Source organism: Peromyscus maniculatus, chromosome 9, assembly GCF_049852395.1.
Source record: "Peromyscus maniculatus bairdii isolate BWxNUB_F1_BW_parent chromosome 9, HU_Pman_BW_mat_3.1, whole genome shotgun sequence".
Lineage (NCBI taxonomy): Eukaryota > Metazoa > Chordata > Mammalia > Rodentia > Cricetidae > Peromyscus > Peromyscus maniculatus.
Genome location: NC_134860.1, coordinates 42635410 through 42645187, shown reverse-complemented (window position 1 = coordinate 42645187; position 9778 = coordinate 42635410).

Sequence of the window (9778 nt, the reverse complement as noted above, 5' to 3'; positions counted from 1 at the left end):
TGATATTAGCTGATGCTAATTTATGAATTATTCAAAATTACATGCTTTAGTTTCATCAGGAGAGATTTTGGATTAAACAATCAGAAGTTGTAAACACCCAATCTTAAGAATAAATGGTTATCACTAGGGGGGAGGGGAGGGGAGGGGAGGAGAAATTACCCATTTCTGTGATCTTGAACACAAACAGATACATATCTCCCCATGTGAGCCATATGAGCAGGATTAAAGATAATCTGTAAATAGGATACTATTATCCAATGGTTCAACTAAACAGTACACTCTAGCCAAGTCCATACACACGGTAAGAGGGTGGTGGCTCTAAGAGAAAGGGCTTGGTATGGAGTCTCAGAGTGAATTAAATCGACAGGAGAGTTGTTGGTCTACACAGCGGGGCACTGTGATCTTTGTCTTATAAACCCCATTTGTACCATTTTTTTTAATCTTTGGAAAAACATTATTATGAACAGCAACTAACATCACTAAAATTCCACCTCCTGTTGGGGACTTGAAAATACAGCTTAACTAACCTGTTCCTTTATCTCGGTCTCCAGGTCTCAAACTTCACTTTCACAGCTGCAGAAGCTCATGGGTGGTGGTGATTGGGAAATCGCTTCGGATTATGGCCCAGTGCAAATTAACCCGTGGGTTAAGACAACAATAGGAAGAAAAGGAAAATGTTGACTCATAAGTCTGTTATGGCAGAGGGGGAGGAAGGAATGCTGATCTGTAGCATAGGGGACAGTCCAGTAAGATTTTGTGCCCTGGAATACACTCTGCTGGGGAGCAGTGTCTATGGTTGTTCCCGTCACGCCTGCTGATCTAGCTGGGTCAGAGTTGGTTAGTTGAGTGACTGAGCCATATGGCAGAGATTGTCTTGTCACTTACCAGACCAATTTCCTCACCTTAGGCTGTCACATAAACTACCTTTTCTGGTCTCCCATGTAGTTATGTGCTAGTGTATAGCTGAGTTCTAGATTCCCTTATGATGGCTAGTCTCCATTTTTTTTTCTTCCTTGGCTGAACAGAAGCTACCTGAACTCCTACAAAAGGATGGACCTGGAAAGAACCTAGGCCTCCGAATGACAGTGTGGAATGCTTACTGCCACGTTTTGATCATATGCAAACCAAAACAGCAACAAATAATCCTATCCTATCATGCTGATGAGAATGAGATTTGAAATTTACCCTACTGCATTTGCCTGTTAAGGCGATTGGGATTAGCCTAATGAGTGTGACTGTGCCAATTTGCATTTCTTCTACAAGGGAGACTGGGAAAGGTGAACCTTTAATTAGACATACACCACCTGGACTAACATTATGGTTGTGTTGGGAAGAAAGGAAGGGGCAGCGCTATTTGGTGGAGAGGCAGCAGAGTCTCCCACAGTAAAAATGGCTCAGGTCCTGCAGAGCGGTCAGGAGAAACGAGGAATGAGAAAAGTTCATGAAATTTGTCATCAGGAAGTTATGGTTTTAAAGAGCCCAGCATAGCGTATTTATCAGATTACAGGAGATGTGGGATTGCAAGAACTGTGAGTCACCAGAGGCAGAAGGTTAATTTTGGGTGTGAAAGGAAGGAAATTAAAAACTTGAGAAGTACACTTTTTAAAACCCAGCAAGCACTGTTCATGTTCTGAGGCTGACAAAGGGAGATGGGCATGGGGAGGACAGAGAGGCATTGAAGAAAGGAGAGCTCCATGTTAAGGTGTCTTAAGGTTTTAGTGTTAGTGGTCTGCACTAACACTAAAGAATGCATGTCAAAATCCATGAGTTACTCCAGAGTAACTGTTAAATAATTGTAAAAAGTATATATAACTAATAAAGAAGAAGATGTGGTAATGTCAAATGAACAGCAAATTCAAAGTGAGAAAAGTATAAAATAGGTGGAACCAATAAAAATTAGTAATCGGTATAGATTACCTCATATGGTATACACATAACATGAATACCATTAAATATAAATGAACTACAGTTAATGTAGATTTGGGTTTTGAAAAAGAAATATCAAAAACATTAAGTTGCTTCTCACTGACTAGAAGCACAGAACACACAGGAACTACAATGAATGCAAGGAAATCAGGAATCTATCTGTGTATCACTTATAGTAATGGTAAAAACAAAATATTCTTTACAAACCACAAAAACTTGGGGGTCCCATGTTCCTTCATCTTCTCTGTGTATTTTCTCAAGATGGGAAAAACTAAACCAAAAAAGGGGAAGGGTATTATAACTTCTAGAGCCTGTATAAAGATTCAAATAGGACCTAGCAATGAATATTTTCAAGATATTGGGAACAGAATGAAGTTAGTCCATCATAGCTGGGGAGATGGCTTATTGGATTTGCCATGTGGGTGTGAGGACCAGAGTTTTGATGGGTCCCCACAAATCACATGAGAGAGAGAGAGAGAGAGAGAGAGAGAGAGAGAGAGAGAGAGAGAGAGAGAGAGAGAGAGAGTCAGAGACAGAGACAGAGACAGAGACAGAGAGGCTTGCCTGTAATCCCATGCAAGGCTCTGGAAGCAGAGAAAGGATCCTCAAGGTAAGATGGCTAGCTAGATGAGTCAGGTGGTAAGCTCCTAGTTCCCAGAGAGACCTTGCCTCAGTAAATGAAGTGGAGAGCAACTGAGGAAGAAACTAGCAACCAGCTCCTGCAAGTGGCCCTCTATCTTCATGTGCACAACATAACGTGTGTGTGCACACATAAATAAATAAGCAGATAGATAAATAAATGTGATTTTAAAAGGAAAGAAAGGCTACTCAGCTAGTAAGTTGCTTTACCACAGAGCACCTTGTGACATAGGCTCACAGGATACCAGAGGTTCTTTGAAGCAATCACTAGTTCCATAATCATGTTTTTAGTTTCTGTCCTCTGACGCTCTTATATCTGTACATACCAACTTTGCAAAGTTCATCAGTAGTAACAATTCATTGAAGTGAAAATCAAAAACACTAAAACCCAAGCATTGTTAAATTTGTGCTGTGGAGTACACAAAAGGATTGAGCCATCAGACTAATGGATCTGTGGTTTCGAATTAGTTCATGGTAGATAGGAAAGAAAATAATAATGTTGATGGTGGTTTGTTATGTAAGAAATAGATGTTGGTTTCTTCCTCTAGCCATGGCAAACATCTCCTGAAATATGATTCCCGAAATGATGAGGTGCCCAGAGCATCTTTCATTTTAATAGTTTTGGGGACAGTTTATGGCATAAGAGCACCTAAGACCTTTAGAATCTCTAAACAATAGGAGTATTTTTTTGTATACTAATGAGATGACTGATGACAGGTGTCAGAGACACAAATTAGAGATGAGAGGTTAAGTATGGGAACAGTTTTCCCCTCCAATCACTCTCTAACTGAGTTGTAGATAGAGCACTCTTCCCTGTGATCTAAATCGTGACTTGGAGGCCACCAGAGAGCCCTGAGCATGCAGTCATTAGCAGCCATGCCTGGGATCTCTTGGCCCAGGGAATCTTTGACCCCTGAGAGAAGATTAATGCCAGCTGTTGGGAACATGTTGAGACTCAGTTCTTAGGAAATGAAGAACAGAGAGACCTTGCTAATCCTGGGGAACAAGAGAAAAAATTAAGGGGCAGAGGTTCCCTCCTGGAAGCCTCTGAGCATCACACTGCAGCAGACTGTTTAGATTCACAAGTCCCTGAGAACAACAGACAAAAGAGAAATAACAGAAAGGCCAAAGGACCAGGCATCACTAGAAAGAATAGAACACCAGCTCGAACACACCAGTGCCAACGAGGGGGAAACAAGCAAACGAAAACCACTGCAACCACCCACACTTAAAGAGACCCACTCAAGAAGATCTGATATAAAAGCACGAGTTTTAAATAAACAGGACTTAGCAGCTGAGTCCAAGGAGCGAAGGAGAAGCAGATCACCCCTGAAGCCCGAGGCACCATTTTTTTTCTTGTCTGGTTGTTTATCCAAAGGATCAGTTCCTTCTGGATATTATAGTTGGAATTTTTCCTGGTGTCTTCCTGAACTCCATCATGGGCTAATGAATTTGGTTTCGCATTCTTTAGCTAACAGCTCTCTGTGTGTATCCGAGTATGTTTTGCAAGCCCCTTTCCCATTCCCGGGATTTTAGAAAGCTGGCAAAGCTCTGCAAACTTTCAGCAGGAGTGCTGTGCAGGGCTGTGTGAGGGAGCTTGGCTGCCCTCATGGGTCAGGAGGGCTCATGCACCAGGGATCTGGAGCCTCAGGATCTTTACTTTCTTGTGGCTTTGTTCAGAGGCTTCTTCCCATGCTGTTGGATACATGACTCTCTTTTATTCCTTGTAACTGTTACACAATCCTTAATGTTGATAACTTGGAATGTGTGTGTGTGTGTGTGTGTGTGTGTGTGTGTGTGTGTGTGTGTATGTGTGTGTGTTCCAAAATGTTAAGGGTTCTAGAAATATGTTTGTAGTTTTTGATGTGCCGGCATGCTTGTGTGCATGTATGCATATGCATGTGTGGGTGAGGGTGCATGTGGAGGCCAGAGGTTGATGCTGAGCGTCTTCTTCCATCTCTTTCCACCTTAGGTTTGAGACAGGGTCTGTTTCTAAACCTGGAGCTTGCTGGTTTGCCTAAGCGGGCTGGCCAGCATGCCTCTGGCATCCTCCTGCCTCTGGCTCTCCCTGCTGGGACTGTAAGAGCATGCTGCCCACCTGACTTTTTAGCATAGGTTCTGGAGGATGGAATTCAGGTCTGCATGCTTACACAGCAAGCTCTTTACTGACTGAGTTCTCTCTCTCTCTCTCTCTCTCTCTCTCTCTCTCTCTCTCTCTCTCTCTGTGTGTGTGTGTGTGATATATATATATATACATATACATACATACATATGTATTAATGTATGTATATGTATATTCTTGTCCAATTAAAATATCTACTCGGTCATATATTTTATTGAACATCTTGGTGACAGCTACTCTTAAGGCCTATGACCGCTCATGCTGAGTCATGTGGGAGTATGTTTCAGTTTGCTGCTCTTTGTTATGTCTGATAACATTTTATTAAATGTGGGATGCTGTATACAAACACTGAAGCTTTGATGAACTCAACCTTCATCTACTAGGAATATAGAGTGGGAATGGATCACCTCCATCGCTCAAGCATGCAGCTGCCCCGTGGCTGGGCTCCAGTCTCTATGAAGCTACCTCACTTGGTTGGGGGAGTGAGTGGAAACTGAAGTCATCCCACAGCTCTGCTGCTTAAGGCCTTGTCTGCAGGACATCCAGGAGGTTTGGTTAGCTCTTTTTCTCCTTTCAAATCACACAGACATGTGCATGTGAGCTAGCGGCTGCTGTTTCCACCTCTTCCCATTGCTGCCGTTGAGAGGGGAAATGGAATTGGAAGTGGATGAGTCTCTTGTGACAGACAGCCTCTTTTGCAGCTATGACTCCCTAAAAACCTGTAATGGCTTGTTTGTTTGTCTGAGACAACCTCATTCTGTAGCACGAGGCTGGCCTGGAACTCACTCATATAGCCTGAGAGGGTCTAAGACTTGTAACAGTCCTCTTACTTTGGCCTGCCAAGTGTTGGAATTATGGGCATCAGCCACTGTGCCTGGTTCCACGGCCTGTAGTCTTGAAAGCCAAGCTTACACGGCAAAGCAACTGAAGAGCTCAGCAGCAGCCATTGGGAAGCCTGGAATGGGGTCCTGATGCAGTGAGCTCATGCTGGTAGATAGTGCTCAAACAACAACAGCATCATTAGTCTTAGGTATTGTTGTGGTCATGACGAATCTCACGTGGAGAAGGCTTGTTCCCCAACATCACAGAGCTCTGATGTGGGGCATCTGGGATGTGGTTGAATGGTGACGGCCCAATCCTCAGATCGATCCACAGCCGGATCTATAGTTGATGGGCTCTGGTGAGATGGTAGAAACTCCAGGAAATTGAGGTTACTTGGCCTTTCCTTTTCTGTTTCCTGCTCTGCAGCAGTGCCTAGCTCTGTTCGGCCAGCCACACACTCCCAGCCATCACTCTGCTTTGACAGAGGCCCAAAGCCTTGGAGCCTTCATGGATGGAAACCTCTGAAGCTGCCATCCAAACCCTCCTTTCTAAGTTGATTCCTCTTGTGTGTTTTGTCATGGCAACGAAACATAACTAGTATAAATGATCAGATATCAAGGTGACTCAGGGCAGGACAGGAAATATATGCTACTCAAGTGTGACAGGCACATGCTCCAAAATTGTACACACATGTCAAGTGGACGCAAACTTTCTTGGTTTTAAGAGAGTGGGGAGAAAGTGCATAGGGGATCTAGAAACTAACCTAAGGTTCTGTCGGTGTGGAAGCCCAGGTGGGTCATCAGTGTGATCCTTTGGGCCTGACTCACCATGGATGTAACCTGTTAAAATCAGGTCTCTGCCTCAATCACTTTCTCTGTAGAAATTTAGGCCTAAAATATCAACAGAAAAAAAAAATTAAGTGTCAAGGAGTGGAATTATAACAATGAGTTTAAAGATCTTAGCTGGCTTTCTTTTGAGTTCTAGAATCAAGCACTTCATTGCATAAAACAGGGTAAAAATATTCCAATGAGCCAATCAGAGGGGAGATTGGCTTTCTAGGGGAAAAGGGCCTGAAGAAAATAGAAATGAAACTCCAAGGCAGACTGGTCACTTCAAAGTTACTTTCCTTTCCCATGGGGACATGAGGCAGGCAACAGAAGGATGGCTAATTGACATCAGGCTACTTTCTGAATGTAAGGAGCAAGGCAGAAGGAACTTTAGCATCATGCTGCCTGAAACTGGCCTGTTTGGGAAATGTGCCTGATCGCTCTCTGTGCCCGACTTCTCCAGAGGGCAGAGAAGCAGTTTGTTTAGCTGGGGGAGCTTTGGTGTGAGTGAATCCATTTTGAGTTTTATCCTGGGGCCTGCTGTATGAGCTTACTCTAAGAAAGGGGGCTTTGGTAATTTTTATTCTATGTGTGTTCACGATGGAGGTGCAGCCGCATGAGGATGCCAGAGGTCGGCGCTGGGCGTCTCCACAACTGTTCTCTGCTTTTGTATTTGAGAGAGGATAATTTACTGGAACTGAGGCTCACCAGCTCAGCATAGACTGGCTGGCCAGCACAGCCCTGGACTCCTCATATCTCCACTTCCCTGCCAGTGGGATTACATGGGTGCTAGGGATCCAGACTCAGGTTCCCAGGCTTGAGTGGGAAATAGTTTATTGACTGAGCTGCCTCCCTAGCCCCAATTTTTATTTCTTAAAAGTAACGCTTACAGTGTTTTGTCTAAAAGGAGCACAGCTTGATTTGACCCGAAGTAGTATGAAACAACAACAAAAGGTATCGAAACCTGGGTTGCATTTCTCAACACTTAGTTCTAGGAGATCATTGGGTCCTATGTTGTTCATTGAGATAGGGTCTCTCTCTTAGCCCAGGCTGGACTGAAACTTACTAGGTAGCACATGTTGTCTATGAACCACCTGTAATCCTTTCAGAAATCTTTTGTAGGTAGTTTCTAACATGTGTCTTGCCACACTCATTAAAGTTTACCATTTCAGTAATCGTTTGTGAATTTCTGGTTAGAGGTACTAAAGCAGTAAAGAAAGAAATCAAACTGGGGAAGCAGCCTCCTGTAAGTGTCTGTTCTTCATTCAGTGTGTGGCTGTGCTCCAGCATCCTGTCCTCTGTCCTGCCTCAGTCTACCTGGGTACTGATGTAGAGGGTATCCATGTACTAAGTACTGATGTACTGGGTACTGATGTACTGGGTACTGATGTACTGGGTACTGATGTACTGGGTACTGATGTACAAGGTATCCATGTACAGAGTATCCATGTGCTGGGTACTGGTGTACAGGGTACTGATGTACTAGGTACTGATGAATAGGGTATCCATGTACTGGGTATTGATGTACAGGGTATCCATGTACTGGGTATCGATGTACTGGGTATTGATGACTGATATCCCTGCTTGCAGCAAAGCACATGCTCTGGTTCATCAGATTCTCTGTTTTGGTCTATTGACTCTCAGCTGGGGTCTGTGGCTCTGGCATCTGGAATGGGAAAGGAAAATCTTCAAGGTCAGGAGTGTGACTCACTGTCTGCCCTGGCCACTGGTAAAAGTCATGGCACAGACTCAGTTCTGTAGAACTTGAGATTTCAGAAAACCTGAAACCCCTTTTCTTGGCCTGCATGCGGGATTTTGCAAGAGCTTCAAATGCTTACTGAGAAAGTCAAAGGCTTTCCTTACCTTGCTTTTTGCTGCCTGAGACAAAAGGCAGAAGATGCTATCCATTCTGGGGACACCCTCCAAGAGTCTCTGGGCCCTCCAGAAGGACGTCTTACAGCATTAGCAGCCCTCAACACACGGACATAATTTTCAGAAACTAACACCCTGCACAGTCTGGCCAATCATACTTTCCTTTTCTCTGTGCATGCCTTATCTCTCCCTTTCCCATCCTTGCCGGGACTTCCACCCCAGCCCACCTGTCTACTCACCATTTGCCCTGCACTCCCGCTGGACAGGACAGCTTTTCAGACCTCCATTCTTCTTAGAATGCTATCCCTCTCTTGCCCCCTCTGCTGATGAGCACTTACTTTCCCTTTAAGGCTGGGCTCAAGTGTGGTTTACTGAGGAAAGCCCCTGGCCTTCCCCGAGGCTTTGCCACATGAAATCACTACTGGTTCTTTAAAAAGATATAGATGATATAGTTTTGTGCCCACTAAGGGACTCCTTCTACTAGGAGTGTGCCAATAGGAGGACAGAACATTGTCGGAGGTACCTTTGAGTCCCTGGCATCTAATACAGTCCCTGATGTGTAGGAAGCAGTCCACACATAGTGAATTCTTAAATAAAGAATCTTTGGGGCACCAGGAAAGCCTAGACAGACCAATGAGGGGGAGGCAAAGATGAATTTGGTTTCCAATTGATTATATTTGGGATACCAGGAGGACATTCAGATAAAGATGCTCCACTTCTCACTCAGCTCTGGCACCTCTGACTCTCCAGGTCTTCGGACGCCTCCTGTGTCTTGAACTGATCCTATGTGGATGTATTCCGGATGGGATCTGGATTCACTCGGCTTGCTTATGGCAGGACAGGGATAGCACATCGAAGTGGGATGGGGGATGAAGGAAGAGTTACTGTGGTGCTTAGAAAGAGAAACAACAGCAACCCTGCAGCACTCAGGCACCGGGGACGCCGTTCTCACCGTGGAGCAAGCACATTGTGGTTAGTGGGAATTGCAGGAGTAGAGTTGGAGCTGAGGTCATGGCTGTGGGAGAAGCTTCCAGAAAGAAGCTGGAGCCTTTGGGGAGCCACTGCCCACCTGGAGTCACACAGGAGAAAGCTGGAGAGAGAAGTATTCAAACTCAGCACCCTTTCCATTGGCCCAAACCAACGGGGAATCAGTGGGTAAGAGAGCCTGCTGTGCACCCTCTAGGATGTCAGCTTTGGGGAGTGTGGGGCAGGCAGAAAAGGGCAGAGATGGGGTCGGGGCAAACTGAAACTAGCACAAACTGCCTGCTTCCCACGGCCAGGGCTGTTTGCAGCCTTCCTGACATGTGAGTGATGCCACGCCAGACCCAACACTCCATTTGTTATCTTGCCTGGGATCGTTTTCAGTCCCACAATCTTGAAATATCTACCTGGAGATGTAACCAACTGTCTTATTAAATAAGAAACACAGAACCAATGCAAAGAAGAAAGCCAAGAGATCAGAGCTAAGAGCCTTATCCACCTGCTGCAGCTAGCCTCTTCAGCCAAGAGACCTCTCCGAAAGAGACCTACTTCCTGTCTGTTTGTCTTTATATAGTCTTTCTGTTCTGCC